Source organism: Musa acuminata, chromosome BXJ3-3, assembly GCF_036884655.1.
Source record: "Musa acuminata AAA Group cultivar baxijiao chromosome BXJ3-3, Cavendish_Baxijiao_AAA, whole genome shotgun sequence".
NCBI classification, from domain to species: Eukaryota; Viridiplantae; Streptophyta; class Magnoliopsida; order Zingiberales; family Musaceae; genus Musa; species Musa acuminata.
This window is the reverse complement of record NC_088351.1, coordinates 14425671-14436094: the sequence shown is the minus strand read 5'-3', so window position 1 is coordinate 14436094 and position 10424 is coordinate 14425671. Positions and strand designations below refer to the sequence as shown.

The window sequence follows — 10424 nt, the reverse complement described above, 5'->3', positions numbered from 1 at the left end:
TTGCATCAGATTATCCAAATAGGAGGATTGTAACTTTGGTTGAAGATCATAGTGATGGAGGAAAAGATGAAACTGATGACGAACCAAAATACGATGATGATGAGGAAGAGATTACTTATGCTGATCATGGTTTGTCTATTGTATTGCAACATAGTTTATAAGTGTCATATGTGGCCAACGATGAAAGTTGGGTGAGAAAAAATGTGTTTCACACTAAATGCACTTCTCTTGGCAAAGTATGCTTGGTAATCAACGACAACGGTAGCTTTGAGAATGTGGTATCTTTAGAGATGGTACAGAAGCTAAAGTTGGACACCATCCCTCATCCATATCCATACCAGTTATGTTGGCTGCAAAAAGGAAATGACATCAATGTAACTAAAAGATGTTTAGTTTCATTTTCTATTGGCAAGTATTATAAAGATGAAGTATGGTGTGATGTTGCTCCTATGGATGCTTGTCATTTGCTGTTAGGAAGACCTTGGCATTATGATAGAAGGGTATTGTATAACGGCTACAAACATACTTATTCTTTTAAGTTGAATGAAAAAGAGATTATTTTAGCTCCATTACAACCATCCGAAATCAGTGCACCAAAAAAGAAAGTTAACGCTTTTATGTCCTATGGTGAATGCAAAGATGAATTAGACAAGGGTGGTCATGTTATGGCTCTACTAGTAGTAGAAGAAAATGAACAACACAAGGAGACACCAGAAATCATGAAACAAATCTTAGAAGAGTTTGAAGATGTTATACCAGAAGAGATTCCACATGGCCTTCCACCCTTGAGAGATATCCAGCATCACATTGATCTTATTCCGAGGGCTGTTCTACCTAATAAGGCAGCATATAGAATGAGTCCCAGGAAGCATGAAGAACTTCAAAGGCAAGTTGATGAATTGGTTAAAAAAGGGTTAATCCGGGAGAGCATGAGTCCTTGTGCGGTTCCTGCTTTGTTAGTGCCTAAGAAGGATGGTTCTTGGAGAATGTGCGTGGACTGTCACACCATCAACAAAATCACAGTGGACTATCGCTTTTCTATTCCAAAGTTAGATGATTTACTTGATCAATTGTGTGGTGCTTGTATTTTCTCAAAAATTGATTTGAGGAGTGGCTATCATCAGATAAGAATGAGGCCCGGAGATGAGTGGAAAATAGCATTTAAAACTAGAGAAGGCTTATATGAATGGTTGGTTATGCCATTTGGGATATCTAATGCTCCTAGCACCTTCATGAGATTTATGAATCACATACTTAAGCCATGCATTGAAATATTTGTTGTAGTTTATTTTGACGATATATTGGTGTACAACAAGAGCGAAGAGGAGCATATGAATCATCTGAAAGAGATCTTTCTTATTTTGAGGCATCAAAAGATTTATGCTAATCTAAAGAAGTGTGATTTCTTTACTTCTAGTGTGGTGTTTCTGGGTTATGTTGTTTCAAAAAATGGAATCATGATGGATCAAAGTAAGGCAGAGGCTATTCTCAGTTGGCCAACACTTGCTTCGTTGCATGATGTGAGGAGTTTCCATGGCTTAACTTCGTTTTACAGAAGATTTATCAAGGGTTTCAGCTCTATTGTCGCTCCAATCACCGAATGTCTGAAATGTGACAAATTCAAATGGACTAGTAAGGCTAACGATGCTTTTGAGCTTTTGAAAAGAAAGGTTACTGAAGCTCCTATCTTAGTTCTACCAAATTTTGATAATGTGTTTGAAGTTGAATGTGATGCATCTAATATGAGAATTGGTGCTGTTTTGAGTCAAGACGGAAGGCCCATTGCATTTTTTAGTGAAAAGCTGAATGATACAAAAAAGAAATACTCTACTTATGATAAGGAGTTTTATGCGATTTATCGAGCTTTGTCTCATTAGAGTCAATATCTTCTTCCAAGCCATTTGTTCTATATTCTGATCATGAGGCATTAAAGTTCATTAATCACCAGCACAAGCTGAATAAGAGGCATGCAACTTGGGTGGAGTTTTTACAATCTTACAACTTTACAATCAAGCACAAATCTGGTGTTCAAAATGTAGTTGCTGACGCATTGAGCAGAAAGCATTCTTTATTATCAACAATGGAAGTCAAAGTGGTTGGATTTGAAACATTCAAAGATCTATATGAGAATGATGTGGATTTTGGCTCGATATGGCAGAATTATAAATCAGGTTCCTTTCAACAATTTTTTATCTTTGATGGTTTTCTTTTTCGAGCTAATGCTTTTGTGTGTTCCATCTTGTTCTTTGAGACAAGTAATTCTAGCTGAAGCTCATGGTGGTGTTTTGGGAGGACATTTCGGTAGGGACAAGACTCTAGCTCTTGTTCAATCAAATTTCTACTGGCCTAAAATATTCAGAGATGTGGATAGACATGTGAAGCAATGCCGATTATGTCATTTGGCAAAAACAAGAAGTCAAAATTCTGGTTTGTACACTCCATTGCCAGTGCCAAATGCTCCATGGGAGGATGTGAGTCTTGATTTCGTTTTGGGACTTCCAAGAACTCAAAGGAATAAGAATTCTATCATGGTTGTTGTTGACAGATTTTCAAAAATGTCTCACTTTGTTCCATGCAATAAATCGAACGATGCATCTCATATTGCTGATTTATATTTTAAGGAGATTGTTAAATTGCATGGTATTCCAAGAACTATGGTGTCTGATCGAGATTCAAAATTTGTTAGTCATTTTTGGAGAACTCTTTGGAGGAAGCTGGGTACTTTGAATTTCAGCAGCTCGCATCATCCACAAACCGATGGGCAAACTGATGTAACAAACCAAAGCTTGGGAAATTTGCTTAGAAGCTATGTTGGCAAGAATATTAAGCAATGGGATGTCATTCTTCCACAAATTGAGTTTGCCTATAATCGTTCTATGCATCATAGTCTTGGTAAGAGTCATTTTGAGGTAGTTTATGGTGCTAATCCTGCTGGTCCTTTGGACTTAATCCCTCATTCTACAACAAAGCAATTTAGTGGAGATGCTGATGAAAGAGCTAAGCAGATAAAGAAGCTACATGAGGGTATGAAAGCAACCATTGAGAAACAAAATAAGAGGTACATGCAAGCTGCTAACAAATACAAAAAACTTGTGGAGTTTAATGTAGGTGATTTGGTTTGGATTCATCTAAGGAAGGAGAGGTTTCCGCTGGGAAAATTTGGAAAACTGAAACCTAAGGCTGATGGTCCATTCAAGGTGCTTAAGAGAATTAGAAAAAATGCTTATAAGATTGAGCTACCTAAAGATTACGGAGTATCCCCAACATTTAATGTGGCTGACTTAAGTGCTTTTTATAATCATGATGACGAAACAAACAAGAACTTGAGGATAAGTCTTTTTCAACCAGGGGAGATTGGCACGGGAGTGTCTAATTTGCTACAATCTGCTCATATGGATCATACTGATAATATGATATTTTGTTCAGCCAACAATATTGCTATATAATCTTCAACTCAGCCAACTCAGATAAGACAACTCATCAGCATATTCCCAACACAAAGGAATACATTAATGGAGACGGTTGGCAGTTGTAAAGCTGTATCATGGTGCTTTTCTTTATGGCTAAGGAATTCATTAATGTAGTTGGTTGGCAGTTGTAAAGCACTTAATTTCGAAATTTCCTATGCATGAAGGGTTGTTTCATGCACTAGTATTTATTTTAGGGTTTAGGGCTTAGAAAAGATTTTAGAAAACTAAGGATATTGGTAGAAGCTCTCTTAGAGTGCTCTTTTGAACTCTGTATCTCTTGGATGCGTCCTAGAGTTGTAACACCCCTCATTTCCGAATGTTCGTATAAATTTTTGGTGATAATGTAAGCATCTATTTTTAATTGACAAAAGAAATAGAGTATGAATCAGAGGTAACTTATTTTTAAGATTTGGGAGATCTGTTCAAAAAAAAAAAAAAAAGAATCTGAGGACCTATATGTAAACCCTAAGGACCTAATCGTGAATATGATAAAAACAAGGACTAAACTGCAAAATGCACCAAATGACAAATTCCACCGCTTAAGCTTCTCTACCTTCGTTGTTAAGGAAGCAGAGGAGGCAGCTCGTGGGTGATCAGGGAAAGAAAGAAAGAAAGAAGAAGAAGAAGAAGAAGAAGAAGAAGAAGAGAAAGAAAATTGGGGCTTTTGGGGTTCTTGCTTTAATCTTTTCATTGGGGGTCAAAATTTTCAAAGGCAAGTGTTCTAACCCCTTCCTACATATGTATTAGACTCTGTTTTCATGTTGATTTAAAATAAATTGGAAGATTTTTATTTAGAAACTGATAAGTTCCTCTTTGGACATAGAACTATGGATTCTGAAAGTTTTCGGTAAACTGACCCCTAAGCACTGTTTCGGTCCTAAGTTTTAGTACAGAATGAGAATTCAGGCAGGAACTATTTTTGTTTGAAATTAGACTCGTATGTCTTTCTTTTGACACCGATTTTGTAGATTTTGGACACCGAATACTTACCCAAAAATTTGTTTCAAAAGAGCCTATAGACGCTGTAAAACAGAGTTCAAGATTTCTGACCTTTCAAAACTAAAACGCCTATAACTCCCTGTTGAAAATTCTGATTTGTACCAAACTGAGTTTATTTGAAACTAGACTTGAAATCCTCTCTTTTGACATATAGTTTGAAAATTTTGGAGTTCAATTGCTCACCCTATCGTCTGTTGAATCCGATCCTATAAAGTCTGCGAACCAGTGATTGTGATTTTGACCTTACGTTACCAAATCAGAGGTAACTCTGTGTTGGGAGCCCTGTTTCATATGAAATCTGTTCCATCCGAATATAGACTGATATATGGTTCAACCATAGCCTTCTTATGGGTATTGGAGCATATTTGTTATTCTGAAATATTTGTTTGATGTGCCACTGGAATTCTGTTCGAAATCGAGCTTTGGTCGATTTCGCGTATTCTGTTCCATTTCCTTTGGATACTTGAATTTGCCTAACCTTCTTATTGGAATTGAGCTGGTTATGATTGCTTGGAATCCCTGTACACTCTTGCTTTCAATTCTTTCCCTAAAATGAATATTTTGTGAGAGATTTGTTCCTTGCATCACATTGTTTTTGAAAAGGCACATGTACGTTTGGTTGTTCCGCGTGTGCTTCCGGTAAATGCTGCAATTTGTTGAAACTGTCCTTTTGTACTCTGGTGTGTGGGATTGTCTGGACCTTTGCCAGAAATGGTAAAGGGTATGCGCTGATTTGCCCGCTTTGTGGGGTCCCGCTTTGTGGGATATTCTGATATGCGCTATTTGCCCGCTTTGTGGGGTCCCGCTTTGTGGGATATTGCTTAGAGCCTGCGATGCTCTGCCGGCCCCTTTGACTTCACCTAGACGTGGGTGGATGGAGCTCCCAGACGTGGGAGACTTTTGTCAGGTGGTCATTCAGAAATGGATGAATCACATTTTGACTGAGATCCCACTACACCCTCTATATGTTTGATATGACATCCAGAGTTTTGGTGAGTTATTTCTGTTCGTGCTCTGGATAGTTATGATATGATTGCAACGTCAAGGACGACGTTTGAGCTTTGGTACGACATATGAGTTTGATATGCTCTGAAATGCTTCATTCACTGTTGATTTTGCTTCGTAATGTTCCATATGTCGTTGATGTGATTTGGAACATTTTAAATGCCATTGATAAGCTCCGATATGTTTCCTTTGTTTCTGATATGCTCCAATTACTCTATGCCCCATCTGTCAGGAACCAAATATGTATGATTAAAAAGGACAATTATGATTCTGCTCCTAATGATATTATGTATACGAAATCGTATATTCTGCTTTGTGTTTGAAACTGCATCTCTTTGGAAATTGTACTATTTTGATATGGATATGTTAGTCACTTGCTGAGCTCTTTATGCTCACCCCATTTGTTGATAAATTTTTCAGGATAGCGTAACTCTTGCTTAAATGTTAAGAATGGGCTGAGGCAGCGGAAAGTTTAGAAGACGTTGGGCAGAACTTTTGTTAGCATATATGTAGTTGTGTATAAGCTACCTTGCATCTAATGAAAAGTGACTATGAATCTAAACCGGTGGATTTTGTGTAAGTTAAAGGATCCCTCATGTATAGGGTTTTGGAATGTTAAATTAAATTCGTGTAATGATATGAACTTATGGTAAATCGATGATTGTGGTGACTGCATAGATTTCCCCACTTGTGGATTTATATTGTGGTATTTATTTTGATGTGTTGAGTTCAGATTGTATAAATTATCGAGTGATGTGTGCTATGTTTATGAACTGCACAGGTTTTATGGATGTGAATATGAATAGAATGTTTTCAGTGTCCTCAAACGTTAGTTTGGATCCTGGATTGGTCTATGACGAAAATTTTAAAAATCATGGATATTTTGAGGGGCGTGACAGAGGTGGTAACAGAGCATTGTTTGAGGATTACTGAAATATTTGATATGTTGACGTGCAAAATATATTGAGGTCTAATGAACTATAGTGATTGGTGGAAATTTTCTTTGATGTATTTTAGGAATCTGGGATGATGAGGACATTTGGTCCTCCTATTTCATTGTTTCTGATTAATTAAGGGGAATGAAAGGATTGATTGGGGATATTGAATCAGAGTGGCGCAGCGGAAGCATGGTGGACCTAATTTTATTGGTGGTAGAAAAATGAATGATGCAAACAGAGAAGATATTTGATGTACAAAATTGTTTTGATGATCAAAAGATTTCTTTTGCCACCTTATATTGGAAGTAGAGGCTGATTATTATTGGCAACAATGAAAAGAATTTTTGGAGATCAGTGACAAGAATGATAAGGACAAGTTTACCAATAAGAATATGATTGGAAATGAATCAGAAAGTAATGACAAGAGGGTCAAGACATTTGGATTTGAAAAGGAAAGTCATCACCAAAGACTTAATCATGTGTGAATTACAAGTTAAATTATGAAACAAGTTTGTGTTTTCGGGTGATTGGAGTCTATTTTGCTTGTAGAAAGTTGGATCATAAAATAAAAGTTTGCCCTTTGAACAAGAAGAAAGAGTCACTGCCTCCTAAATCATCAGCCCATGTAAGAGTGTATGCTATCACTAAATATGATTCTGAAACTTCTGAATTAGTGGTCAAAGGTATTATGCATGTTTATGAAAGAATGCAAATATTTGTTTGATCATGGGTCCCATCTACGATTTGATTCGTAATATTTTGCTTATCACTTGGGTATTCAACCTAGACCACTACATTATGTGCTATAAGTAAATACGATCATTGGAGATTCTTTGATAACGAACTTGAAATCTGGTCCTCTTGTCTGATTTTTATTGGAGAACTTGAACTTTTGCTGATTTAGTTCTCCTAGAGATTTGGAGTTATGATATTATACTTGGTATGGATTGGCCATCTTCTTAACATACCAGTATGGATTGGTATATAACAAATGATCACTTTTTGCATATTTGATCAGCCGATATTTTATTTTGAGAGTATTGGACATTATTTATCTCCTTGCCTAATGTATCCCAGGATGACTTGTTTGGATTACCTCCAAATGTGATTTTGCTTTTGATTTGGTCCTTGGGACAATCCTAAAATCTAAGCCTCTCTACAGAAAGATATCATTTGAGTAAGTGGAATTGGAAAAGCAACTACAAGGATTGTTAAATGAGGATTTTATTTGGCTTAATATTTTATCATGGGGTGCTCCGGTGTTAGTTAAAAGATGGATGGAACATTGAGGCTTTGTATTGATGAAACTATTTAAGAGTAGGAGGAGGAAATAAAGATACCATAATCCTCATCTTTTCATCAATTGAGCTATGATCAATTTAGAGGACTAAATTTTCTTTTAAGGGGGGGAGAGTGTAACACCCCTCATTTCCGAATGTTCGTATAAATTTTTGGTGATAATGTAAGCATCTATTTTTAATTGACAAAAGAAATAGAGTATGAATCAGAGGTAACTTATTTTTAAGATTTGGGAGATCTGTTCAAAAAAAAAAAAAAAAGAATCTGAGGACCTATATGTAAACCCTAAGGACCTAATCGTGAATATGATAAAAACAAGGACTAAACTGCAAAATGCACCAAATGACAAATTCCACCGCTTAAGCTTCTCTGCCTTCGTTGTTAAGGAAGCAGAGGAGGCAGCTCGTGGGTGATCAGGGAAAGAAAGAAAGAAAGAAGAAGAAGAAGAAGAGAAAGAAAATTGGGGCTTTTGGGGTTCTTGCTTTAATCTTTTCATTGGGGGTCAAAATTTTCAAAGGCAAGTGTTCTAACCCCTTCCTACATATGTATTAGACTCTGTTTTCATGTTGATTTAAAATAAATTGGAAGATTTTTATTTAGAAACGGATAAGTTCCTCTTTGGACATAGAACTATGGATTCTGAAAGTTTTCGGTAAACTGACCCCTAAGCACTGTTTCGGTCCTAAGTTTTAGTACAGAATGAGAATTCAGGCAGGAACTATTTTTGTTTGAAATTAGACTCGTATGTCTTTCTTTTGACACCGATTTTGTAGATTTTGGACACCGAATACTTACCCAAAAATTTGTTTCAAAAGAGCCTATAGACGCTGTAAAACAGAGTTCAAGATTTCTGACCTTTCGAAACTAAAACGCCTATAACTCCCTGTTGAAAATTCTGATTTGTACCAAACTGAGTTTATTTGAAACTAGACTTGAAATCCTCTCTTTTGACATATAGTTTGAAAATTTTGGAGTTCAATTGCTCACCCTATCGTCTGTTGAATCCGATCCTATAAAGTCTGCAAACCAGTGATTGTGATTTTGACCTTACGTTACCAAATCAGAGGTAACTCTGTGTTGGGAGCCCTGTTTCATATGAAATCTGTTCCATCCGAATATAGACTGATATATGGTTCAACCATAGCCTTCTTATGGGTATTGGAGCATATTTGTTATTCTGAAATATTTGTTTGATGTGCCACTGGAATTCTGTTCGAAATCGAGCTTTGGTCGATTTCGCGTATTCTGTTCCATTTCCTTTGGATACTTGAATTTGCCTAACCTTCTTATTGGAATTGAGCTGGTTATGATTGCTTGGAATCCCTGTACACTCTTGCTTTCAATTCTTTCCCTAAAATGAATATTTTGTGAGAGATTTGTTCCTTGCATCACATTGTTTTTGAAAAGGCACATGTACGTTTGGTTGTTCCGCGTGTGCTTCCGTTATATGCTGCAATTTGTTGAAACTGTCCTTTTGTACTCTGGTGTGTGGGATTGTCTGGACCTTTGCCAGAAATGGTAAAGGGTATGCGCTGATTTGCCCGCTTTGTGGGGTCCCGCTTTGTGGGATATTCTGATATGCGCTATTTGCCCGCTTTGTGGGGTCCCGCTTTGTGGGATATTGCTTAGAGCCTGCGATGCTCTGCCGGCCCCTTTGACTTCACCTAGACGTGGGTGGATGGAGCTCCCAGATGTGGGAGACTTTTGTCAGGTGGTCATTCAGAAATGGATGAATCACATTCTGACTGAGATCCCACTACACCCTCTATATGTTTGATATGACATCCAGAGTTTTGGTGAGTTATTTCTGTTCGTGCTCTGGATAGTTATGATATGATTGCAACGTCAAGGACGACGTTTGAGCTTTGGTACGACATATGAGTTTGATATGCTTTGAAATGCTTCATTCACTGTTGATTTTGCTTCGTAATGTTCCATATGTCGTTGATGTGATTTGGAACATTTTAAATGCCATTGATAAGCTCCGATATGTTTCCTTTGTTTCTGATATGCTCCAATTACTCTATGCCCCATCTGTCAGGAACCAAATATGTATGATTAAAAAGGACAATTATGATTCTGCTCCTAATGATATTATGTATACGAAATCGTATATTCTGCTTTGTGTTTGAAACTGCATCTCTTTGGAAATTGTACTATTTTGATATGGATATGTTAGTCACTTGCTGAGCTCTTTATGCTCACCCCATTTGTTGATAAATTTTTCAGGATAGCGTAACTCTTGCTTAAATGTTAAGAATGGGCTGAGGCAGCGGAAAGTTTAGAAGACGTTGGGCAGAACTTTTGTTAGCATATATGTAGTTGTGTATAAGCTACCTTGCATCTAATGAAAAGTGACTATGAATCTAAACCGGTGGATTTTGTGTAAGTTAAAGGATCCCTCATGTATAGGGTTTTGGAATGTTAAATTAAATTCGTGTAATGATATGAACTTATGGTAAATCGATGATTGTGGTGACTGCATAGATTTCCCCACTTGTGGATTTATATTGTGGTATTTATTTTGATGTGTTGAGTTCAGATTGTATAAATTATCGAGTGATGTGTGCTATGTTTATGAACTGCACAGGTTTTATGGATGTGAATATGAATAGAATGTTTTCAGTGTCCTCAAACGTTAGTTTGGATCCTGGATTGGTCTATGACGAAAATTTTAAAAATCATGGATATTTTGAGGGGCGTGACAAGAGTG

The 10424-nt window shown here is 36.9% G+C and overlaps 2 long non-coding RNA genes across 2 annotated transcripts; both read left to right on the top strand.

Annotated features, from left to right (window-relative positions):
* The first annotated feature begins 3754 nt into the window (after positions 1 to 3754).
* LOC135633564 (uncharacterized) lies at positions 3755 to 6161 on the top strand. The gene is made up of 2 exons (XR_010495056.1): positions 3755 to 4182; positions 5895 to 6161. It is a non-coding gene; the product is annotated as an uncharacterized LOC135633564 (long non-coding RNA).
* Positions 6162 to 7446: 1285 nt separating this feature from the next.
* Positions 7447 to 10207, top strand: LOC135633563 (uncharacterized). The gene is made up of 2 exons (XR_010495055.1): positions 7447 to 8228; positions 9941 to 10207. It is a non-coding gene; the product is annotated as an uncharacterized LOC135633563 (long non-coding RNA).
* Positions 10208 to 10424: the final 217 nt, after the last annotated feature.